This window comes from Plectropomus leopardus, chromosome 12, assembly GCF_026936395.1.
Source record: "Plectropomus leopardus strain MGB_pleo_1.0 chromosome 12, ASM2693639v1, whole genome shotgun sequence".
Lineage (NCBI taxonomy): Eukaryota > Metazoa > Chordata > Actinopteri > Perciformes > Serranidae > Plectropomus > Plectropomus leopardus.
This window is the reverse complement of record NC_142187.1, coordinates 26,686,483-26,697,605: the sequence shown is the minus strand read 5'-3', so window position 1 is coordinate 26,697,605 and position 11,123 is coordinate 26,686,483. Positions and strand designations below refer to the sequence as shown.

The following is an 11,123-nucleotide window of genomic DNA, read 5'->3' as shown; positions in this document are numbered from 1 at the left end:
TCTTAACCGTTCATCTGATGAACTTCACACATGGTGGATGTATTGCTGAGGATCCAAGAAAGCATCTATCCTAGTTTCATATGAGCAGAGGAAAACTACAATATACACTTGAACCGACAGCAGTCCTCTCTAAGCCCCTAATGTCCTAAAACCCTAGAAATGTCCTAAAATCCTACCAATGTCCTAAAATCCTACCAATGTCCTTAAATCTTTTAAAAGTCCTAAAATTCTATGAATGTCCTAAAATTCTATGAATGTCCTAAAATCCTAGAAATGTCCTGAAATCCTACAAACATCCTGAAATTCTACAAATGGCCTAAAATCTTGGAAAAGTCATGAAATCTTGGAAAAGTCATGAAATATTGGAAAAGTCATGAAATCCTTGAAACATCCTAAAATCCTTGAAATGTCCTAAAATCCTAGAAATGTCCTAAAATCCTTGAAATGTCCTAAAATCCTTGAAATGTCCTGAAATCCTACAAAAGTCCTAAAGTCCTAGAAATATCCTGAAATCCGAGAAAGTCCTAAAATCCTAAATGTCCTGAAATCATAACAATGTCCTAAAACTGTAGAAATATCCCAAAATCCTAGAATGGTAATGAAATCCTAGAAAAGCCCTAAAATCCTAGAAATGTCCTAAAATCCTAGAAATGCCCTAAATTTCTAGAAACATGAATGGGGCTGTTGCTCTGGCCTCTGGTCATTTTACAAAAGTGTCCCCAAAGCAAAGTCAGCTGAGTATGCCTGCCGTAGACTATTTTACACACTTGTGCCAATAACTTTAGTTTGCTTTGATTGTTTGGAAAATGTGTCCAGCAAAAGAAAAGGGCTTTGCTGGTTAGACTTGGGAGTTACATTATAAACAAATTTGTGTACTTGTGTTGGAAGTTGTCACTACTAAGCCATGTTTAATTTGTGTTTTGAATAAATCAAACTTTACAGCACTTTACACAGAAACCTCATTACCAACTGGTATTCTGAAGGTGTAACTGTAGAGTGACAGTGAGAATAAACGCTCACAGTGGCGTTGGTCAAATGTGTCGGTTATAGCATAGCTGATACACAACTATAAATCCGCCTCAAGTACACAACCTTTGACGGATGAAATGGAATCAGTGCTAGCCTGAGCCGTAAAATGCTGGCGATGACTTTGTCAGTTTAAGTGGCATTTGACCACCCACTTTTGAGTGCAGTTTGTAGAGTATAAAGAAAAGCTTTATCTTTAAATGTCAAGGAGTGACACACATGTCATAGCAAGAGACTTGAGTGCATTTTATTTTATTTTTTATTTTCACTCCATCATAGCCATCTGTGTACAATAAAGCAGTCATATGGTACTAAATGGCAAACTTAACATTAGACCTATAGAAAAATCCTCATTGCTTATTTTCAGATGCTGAAAAAAACAAACAAAAAAAACAATAAAGGAACAGACAATAATTCAACAACAACAGTGACTCACTATCCCTGAACACTAGATCTGCCCACACTGTGCACCAGTGTACGTGGAAATGATGACCTCAGTAACAATTATTAGTCTAAACTCTATTATTTTTTTATTTAGCACTGTGGTGCTGAACACATGTACAGTACAGGAGACTTACATCATTCGGAGACAAGTCGAGTTAAATAAAGGTTACAGGAAACAGCAAGTAGTCAGAATGTGGCTTGATTCACTAAAAAGGTTTCAGCCAGTAAAGCAAAGGCCACAGGGTACTCATGTGTACTCATTGTACTCCGTGTACTGTAGCTCGCTCACTCCTCTATGACACAGCTGTTAATGTTAGCCATTATCTCTGTTGTGTCTCTGCTGTGGACGCTGCAGCTTTCCTGCACATTTTAAACAAACCCATTCTTAAGTTATCAAAGCTTTGTGCTTGAAAGAGAGAAATAAATGAAAGAGAGAAAAATATTTGCAAAACGTGTGAGGTGTGTGTTTCCAAAGCAGAAAATATGGCGCAGAGCATGAATAGTGTTAAACAGCCGGTCGCATTTATGTCATATCAGTATTATCGTACATGTACCAGTTTTTTAATAGTGTCCACATCAACATCAAAGATGTGATTAAGACACAGAAATTTGCATTTTTTGGACATCTCCAACAAAATGGAGGACTCACATCAGCCAGAAAGTTACAAGATACAATTTTGTTTGATTCAAAGGCCTGCGATCATTATAACATTATTTCATATGTCCATTAGACACAATCTGTTACACAAGACGCTGCCACCCTTTTCTTTTATGCTTTTGACCATAAAAGATTAAAACATCACATAAATAATTATAAATTGTAATAATTGTCTTTGGTTGTCATCCAAAACAAACAAGGTGCTAAAGCCGACAATGTTTCTTTTGTAGCATTTATAAGGGACGTTCAAATGTGTAGATCTATCCAATCATATGCTAACCTAACTAAACACGTTTACATGTCAGTGTCCCTCTGTTGGGCCGTTTCCTGTTTGCCAAATGGCTGATGGCCTGACGGTTTTAACCGCCACTGCCAATAATTTTGAGTTGCACTCAGACCCGGTACGTAGTCCTGATATAACTGTACATTTGCCATAATGCTTTTTCCTCAGTCTATCACCACGATGATGATTAATTTAAAATATTGTCTGTTTATACAGTAGATTTCAAGGATATCCACTTAGTTTTATCCTAAATCATAAAGAAAGCTCTTTCAACATCTACTTAAAGAGGAATTATGCAAAAGCTTTTTTATTCCTCTTTCACAAGATCAAAGAGAACACTTATGTATTACTTTGTATAGAAGAGGAAAATAAATTAAACAGGGAGAAAGCTAAAGGTGACATTCTTGACCTCTGTGAAAGTCAACCACATACTGCTTGTGCGAATATTGTGACACATAATGTATATAATAAAATATATTATAATATAATATAATATAATATAATATAATATAATATAATATAATATAATATAATAAAATATATTATAATATAAAACTGTGAATCAGGGTGTCAAGTGTTTTCTCTCAATAAAACAAAAATGAAAAGAAAAGTCTGGAGAACACACATTTTATTTGTGTTTGCTTAATTTAATCCCTGTTTTCTATTTGTTCTTTTTACATCTCATTGCTTTCTGCTTTGGTTTCATGTTTCTCTTAATTTGTTTATCAGATTTATTTTCCTTGTTTCCAAAGCTGGTTGGTTTAGTTTTATCCTACTAAGCATTATAATGGATCATTTAAGGCTGCTTCTAAGTGAACCTTTAATTTTTTCAGATAGCATTTTTCTGTTTTTGGTTTCATGTTTGAGCTGTTTTATAAAATTCTGCAGTAACAGCCTGCTATAGAAGCTTTTTTCATTATTTCATTCCTGTAAAGACCGTGACATAACACATAAACGTTCCTATTTGGATCTGCTTTCATCAGCAGCACAGTTCAGCTCTGAAAATACAGACACGAGGTTGGCAGCAACAACCTCATTAAAGAAGTTGTCGATATTGGAAGATTCTCCAGTGGCTAATCTCCGTATAGGCAACACAGGTGGCTGCCAAAATTGACAGGAAGACTGATCCACACAGCCGTGCGGCAAGATATTTATAGTGTTCACAAATCAGATGGGATACTATCTACAATAACAAAGTGTAGACCAAACGTGTTAAAAGATTCATACAGGAACAAGGAAACTGGATTTCCTTGTTGAATCTTTTAACTGGATTTATCCAAATGTAGACCACCTGTTAAATTAATTACAATGATCATCATGTCAGGAAGAAATAAAGTATCCCCAGTGGGAGATCACAGTAATGAAGACCTAAAGTACAAACTGTATAGTCTATAAGAGTGAGTCCAAAAGTGCTTAATAGTTCATTACGATGTTGTTTATGAAACAAATAGTTCGGATCCTTTATTATGATTGGCTGAGTTGCATTTAGGCTTTTGTAAAATACTGAAAAGTCACACAGCTGTGACCACATTACAACAGTGTTATAACGCTAATTAACCATTGTTTCAAATGGTCCAAATTAATCAATTAATCGTTATCTGAAGATAACATGAAAATATTACTTATTTCAAAGAATATCTTTTTTTCACAGTCAAAGCTAACTGAGACATATTGCATATTTTGACAATATTGCACAGCCTATTGAGTGATTTATTACATTTCTTGTTTATTTAAATCCTTTATGATTGATTAATCAGTCATTAATGGTGTTACAAAAGTTTCCAAATTGCAACCCCTGCTTTTCATCGTGTCAATATTACAAACTTTTGAGAAAGAAGAATCAAAAAGCGGAGTCTGAGCTGAGGTAAACTTTACTCTCCTGCTGGGCTTTCTTTTTTTTTTTTTTGGACCTCCTCCATCAAAGACTTCTGTTAACATTTCATTAAAGGAGGTTGAGCCGTTGAGGGTTTTCATTCTGCGGTTACACCGTCTCCTATTTGTAGTGTCTTGCTGTTTATTAAAGATTCAGGTCGTTCTCTCTTGGTTGAGCCACTCCACTTTGTTCTGTTAGTGCATCAAACCCATTGCCAAAAATTGGACCGAGTCTTGTAAAAAAAATATCAATAGAAAGCAACACAATGACTGAACCAGTTTTCTCAGCGAAGGTATAATTTTTCAACAGCTAAACATACAACGCTGGAGAATGACATATTGTGGTAACAGAGGGTCTAAATAACCAATCAGTTCTTCTTGGCTGCAGCTTTTTAGCGGACTGTCCTGGGTTTTCTTCAGCATCAGTTCTTTATCTTTTCTCTATGCCCTCAAGTTTTTATGCTGAAACCAACATTGCTCTCTTTTTATAAAAAGCACATCAGCATCTTGGGTGATAAATTTCTAATTAGGGACTTTTACTCAAAAGTATTTCTATTTACATTTACTGTACAATGCAGTACTTTCGACTGTCCGCCGGTTTAAAAAAAACAGTTAAACATCCTATCATGAGCTGTAATCATTTTGTATAACATAATTAAAACTACTAATGCCAAAACTTTTCAAAGCAAATATATAAATCAAAAAAAAAAATAAATTAAAATTTGCCTTTCCACCACATAAAAGTATCAATAGTGATATAGGTAAGGACTGGGGTGTTAAGGAACCCTTGCAATAATGAAAATATTGATGATATGACAAAATTCAGAAAAATATTGTATTATTCATGTTATAGTTTTATATGTCAGCATTAAAAATCATACTGGTATTATCATCAGTGATATGATATGGCACATCCCTAACTTAGATGTGAATCATTTTACATTTATTGACACAGTTTTGGGTACTTTTGGTCCAGTGTTGTTCATCTTAAGTTGTACTGTGAGTTAATGAGGCACATCAGCTTGTGAGAGGAACTTGAATCAAAAAGGTGTGAAGTTGATAAGGTACCTATGTGTAAAAAAAATATATAACTTTCTTGACATTATGTGAGTTTGTATTGTTTCTCTGCTTTACTGTAAAAGGTGAGAGATTGTGGGAAAAGTATGCAGGATGCAGTTTTATCTAATGTAAATCCAAACAGTGGGAAACAGTTTATCGCATTTCCCATTAATTTGATTACTATATTTTACATATCATTTTAAACGTGATTATTTAATGGAATATACCAAAATATCCGGAAAAATATTCCTATTAATAACGTCAAGTTGATTCCATACATGAAGCTCAGCTGTGGAGGGAGTATTTAATTTTCTCAACATTAGGCTGCACGTTGACATTTGACCCAATATTAATGAAAAAACATCGTTTAGTGCAGCTTTGATTTGACATGCAACAGCTTGTGTGTTTTTTCTTTTACTGCAGTGTATCGACGTGAGTGGTCATTGTCATCTGATTTAGGTGATGACGCTGATGTTTGTTAACTCACACCTTCCTAACACCTAACTAGTTTTCTGGGTGTCTCAGGTCCTGACAGACAAATAGCAGCTCTCCTGTTTCTGTCTGGGCTTCATTTCAAGTGAGAAATTTCACCTGTTTTAACAGCAGCGTTCCCTCTAAGTTACCTTGGCAGCAGCTCTTTAGGCAAGCAGAAGAAAACAAATGAAGTGATCTTTACGGTAACTGAATAGGCTGTAAAAGTGTTTATCTGTACGTCGGTAAACATCTTCAAAAAGGTATTGCATTTTATGTCACAGACTTCTCATAAACCTCAACTTCAAATGCTTTTCAGTGTAACAATAACTGTTCTACATGATTAATAATTTCATCTGGCTGAATGTGTGGCTCCCACAAGAAAATTAATCTTCAGATTAGAAAATGTAACAACAGCGCGGATGAAAAATAGTCTGGGGAAAAGCCCCGAAGAGAGGCATAGGCTGCTATTTACCATCCTGTTTAGAGCTGCCCCACTTGACAGTAAACTGAAAGTGGGATAGAGTATAAAAATGAATTTTAATGTCACTCTGACACAGCCATTATTTTTCTGCCAATGCATGCTGGTAAAAAGAGCTGTATTTATGCCAAATGAGTCTCATTTCGTGAACTGGTCAACAGGCAATTTATCACTCACTGAGGGAGACAGACAGTCCATCAATGTCCAAACTCTCATTGCGCCTGACTTTGATTATCTTGACAGCGCACTTTTAGACCTCCAGAAGAAGGAACCCCTGAAGAACTAAAACTTTTTCCTCAGTGTCCTCTGTATAAAGTGCTAAGCAATTACCTGAAATTACTACCTAAACCAATTTGATCTCTTGACTTTTTCAATAATGTTCTCCCCTGGGGCATGTCATCTCAAAATGACTTCACTGATTTTTTTTTTTTTTTGACACAGCATTTTCACTGTTTATTATGACCAGTGCATTTCCATTGTGTAAAACTGATCTGAGTGGAAACATCTGAGATTTAAAAAAAAACAAAACAAAACAAAAAAACAAAAGAAAACATCATCACCTAGGTAAGTTGCAGTTTACATTTAAGTCCTTCTGGACTAATTTAAAGTAATTTAATGAAATGCATTAGATGTATTTTTTGGCAAAATATGGATGGTTCACACACACCTTCAATCACCATGGTTTCAAGGTGGACACTGCAGCTGGGTATTGGTACTTGATGCCTTTAAGATATCTAAAGAAATAAGTGATATTGAAACTTCTCCAGTCAACCAATACCTGTCTTCAATCCTTTTTTTACTAAGATCTAGAAAAAAGACTGCGTCTGCTCACAGCCAATACCACAAGTGTTCTTTAATTTAATGTGATGTGTGATTGGCCCACTGCCGCAGCAGCCATAAGCCATACAGCCTGTGGTGACGTGAATTTTTTGGTGGTTCATCATGCTAAGATGCCATCAAAAAAATGGAAACGTTTGAAAGTAGGGTTGGGACATATATGTACTGAATATACTTGATGTATAGTGGCTTATTTCACATGTGATATGTATAACAACTTCATCGTAAACATCGAGTATAAATCGTGATGTTGTTTTTAGAAGCCAGTGGCGTTTTAGTTCTCTGGCTCTATGGCTCTCTGCCTCTCACAGACACATACACACACGCACACACACACAGCACAGCTTTTGCAGAGCTCCAGACCATGACTATTTAGTCACATTTTGTGACCAAGGAACAATATCGCGATTTGCAAATACTATTAATATATGAGCTGGAGAGCTGTTAGTTTGTTTCCAGCTTACAGGAACTTAATGAGTGGTCATGTTGGTAGTCTGAGCAGGAGAGGCGTGTGTTTGCAGAGCTCTGATTGTAACTATTTAGTCACATTTTGCGACCATGGAGCACCAACGCGACTTGCAAACATTAGTGATAAATGAACTGGAGAGCTGTTTGTTTACTGCCAGCTCACAGTGAATGAATCCTCACAGTTAAAGATGCTGCTGTATCTATTTAACTTTCTGCTAACACTAACAACCAACTGTTGACCCGAAGCTTCAAGTTCACAGCAAAAACATCAACACTTCCGGTTTTCTGGTCCTCCAGTCCTTCAAAATTAAACCAAGGGTCCTGCTTTGATTTATTTAACTATAACAATACTTTATTAAGAAAGTACTTTATTTAATTTCCTTATAACTGTATAGTATTCAATTTCATTCTAAAAGTAGTGTATACAACTTTATTATTTGACAGAGGCTACTTTATTGTAACTGCTGTTTGTTCAAGAATGCTTCCACTCATATGACAGGAATCGAATGAGGAAAAAATGTCAGTATCAAAGATGTACTGAAATGTTATCAGTATCTCAATAGGGGTAATGCTATTGTATTTGTTTGTTTGTTTGTTCGTTTTTTAAATAACCCCAGCCCTTGTGAACACCCAAAATTAGTCATCAATTCGGTATTTAACCAAATGTCTCCCCTTTTATTCCTGAGATGTGACATTGAGTAATGGCCACAAAAGTACATTTACACAACATCATGATGTCAAGGTGAAGTTGGCCTTTGAGATATAAAATGTCTTCACATCATCATTTTGTCCTATTACACATTTGTTTGAAATTTTGTCATAACAAGTTGAGCCTTGAGTTATGCCAAAAATGTGTTTTGTGAGCTCAAAGTGACCTTGACCTTTGTGTCAAATTTGAAAAAATTCTCTCAAAGTGTTCCTGAGTTTATTGTTAAAAAATGAAACAGGCAGACGGCTGAACAGACAACCCACAAACATAATGCGCCCAGCCAAAGCTGTCACCAACAGGTCTAAAAAAAAAAGCTTTTTATGCTCAGCTGAGGTGGAAAACTTGATGTGTTGATAAAAACAAAATGCATCACTGAACCCCTTGCTACAATGGAGAGATGAAAAATCGTGACAGACAAAAACATCAGATCTTTGTGGACATTTGAGAAAAATTTTAACCCTACAATATGCCCTATTTTCATCACATTTTCAACATGGGTTTCCATCATTTAATGTTCAACTGTTACCTTTCAAAGGTTTATGGCACTGAACGATTAGCACCACCACCTCAGGGACAAACCACAGCGAGCAGATTTATACTTCATCCTGCTGTTGACTTCTTTCTTGCAGCATAAAATGTGTTGGCAAAAGACATCTCACTGCTTGCGAGCAAAGTCAAAATCAATATTTCTCACTAAAATTCATGAGCTGCATCGAGCAAAACTAAGCCGAAGCCTCTCTCACAGTGGGATACTGGAGAGCTGTTCTTCAGTCCCACGCCTGCCACCACGATGGCAGTGGCAGCGCTACGGTTCAGCTCATTTCAAAGCACAGGCTTAAATGGGATACTGGGGAGCACCTCGGCTCTGTAGTACATAATAGGGAAGCAGTCGTGATTTAAAACAAAAAGATGACTGAATATATTCAAGGTAGTAACTGAGACAAGTAAGGCATGGTGCAAATATCAGTGGCATGATCTCCTGAGAAGCGATTGCTCCTGAAGAGGGAGACAGAGAGCTAGAGTCACTTGGGGGAAACACTTGCGGAGCAGCAAATCACTGTGAGAAAAACTGGATGTCTGGCAGTGAGGGCTAATGATCTGTGGCGGTTTTTCTTGGCAATGGTGCACACTCTGTGGAAGAAAAACTGATGTGTATCGAGTGTGTTTGTGAGGACAGAAAAATAGTCTTTTGCTCAAACTGCAACAGAAACACCAGTATGACTGTTGACACCACTGCTTCTGCTCTGGCCCCAAAAACCACATCAGATGATTTAGGGGGGGCCCATGAGACACAGCTTGTGATGTGTAATGAGGCAACTGGACTCAACTGACAGATTTCTTGGCTTAGGAGATTGTTGCATGTTGTATAAACTGGCTGGTGATTCGAATTTGGGCGTTACGGGCAAGATGTTTTCCTTGTCCTGTGGAGATAGAAATTGCCTTGTGGTCGTTGCCTTGATGGCCTTACAATAAATGTGAAATGACACAAATTTAAATGGAAGTCGGATAACTCTGGGTGGCCTAGCATGAAGAGATACTGCAAATAAATCTGATAAAAAGAAGCTCTGAACTGTTTGAGGCCATTTCCAGCCTTTTTGAACCGTCGTCACACTCAAAGCCGTGAAAATGAAAGGTGCAGCTGCTGAAATCTAAACTCTGTCTTTCTGGGTTTTTTTTTCTGTCTTTCTTTCTCAAATAGCAAGAATGACGACAACGGCTTTACACACCAAATTGTCAGCTGAGGGTTGCAGGGGAAAATAATTGTCAGCGGTGGAAAGGCAGAGACAGTCAGACACAAAGAGGCCTTTCTACCAGCAAGCCGAATTGCCTCACGTCACAACACAGGCAGGAAACCACACCAGCACCACCACCTTGCCCCTGGGACTGAATGTGTGTGTGTGAGCGAGAGGTGGAGGAATGGTCGGGGAAGGAGGAAAAAAAAGAAAGGGGTCTGGGACGTTTAATGAAACCCAATATCCTGCCTCTGGTCTAAAAATAAATGGAGCACATAAACACAACGTAGTATGTTTGCATATGTGTATGACGTATAGACTGAGCGGTGCAGAGGAGGTGTGAGAGAGCTGTATTCATTTCCCAGGTTTATTTGAGCTGAAAATGAATATTGTACCCCCTCTGCTGCCCCACTGTAGTGCAGGCTCACGCATATAAACACACTCAATGAGGTGAGGTAACAGCGAGTGGTGCTCACTTGCTGTTACCTCACTTCGCCGAGTGCATGTGAAGGGGTAATGTCAGTTTGATTACGGAAACTATACAGACCATCGACTCTCCGACATATAGGCAATTAAATGGTAGACTGGGTGCAAGCAATTATATGGTGACCTGAAACTTTGGAGCCGCACATTTTTCCTCAGTGTTATTCTAAGAGTGTGAGTGCATGTGTCTGATAATTACTAATTACTCAAGGAGAGGTATGACTCCATAAGAGTTTTCATGCACTGAGACGAAGGTGTCACCCTACGAGAATTAAAATAAAATATTTATAGCATTGCAGTTGTTTAATACAGAGTTCCCACGCATTTTTACTGATGAATTTTCGAAAAATGTCTACTAATAGGGGTGACTGCAATTAAACAAAGCTCTGCTTTTGCCAAATCGGCCTTTTTATACAGGGCCATCAAAGAATTGAATAAGTTCCCCAACGATCAAAAAAACATCAACTTTTTTCCCCATGAAGTTAAAAACTGGATTTTGAGCAATCAGACATGTTAGCACTAATCTTAGATAGGCAATAGAGTTTATTTTAGTTTATACAGATGTTGGATATTAACCTTATGGATACATACACTGCTAA

General features: G+C 37.1%; 1 long non-coding RNA gene across 2 annotated transcripts in view; it reads right to left on the bottom strand.

Annotated features, from left to right (window-relative positions):
• LOC148188114 (uncharacterized) overlaps nt 1-11,123 on the bottom strand; it is an 82,985-nt gene that overhangs the window by 12,435 nt on the left and 59,427 nt on the right. The gene's annotated exons all lie outside the window — the stretch shown is intronic.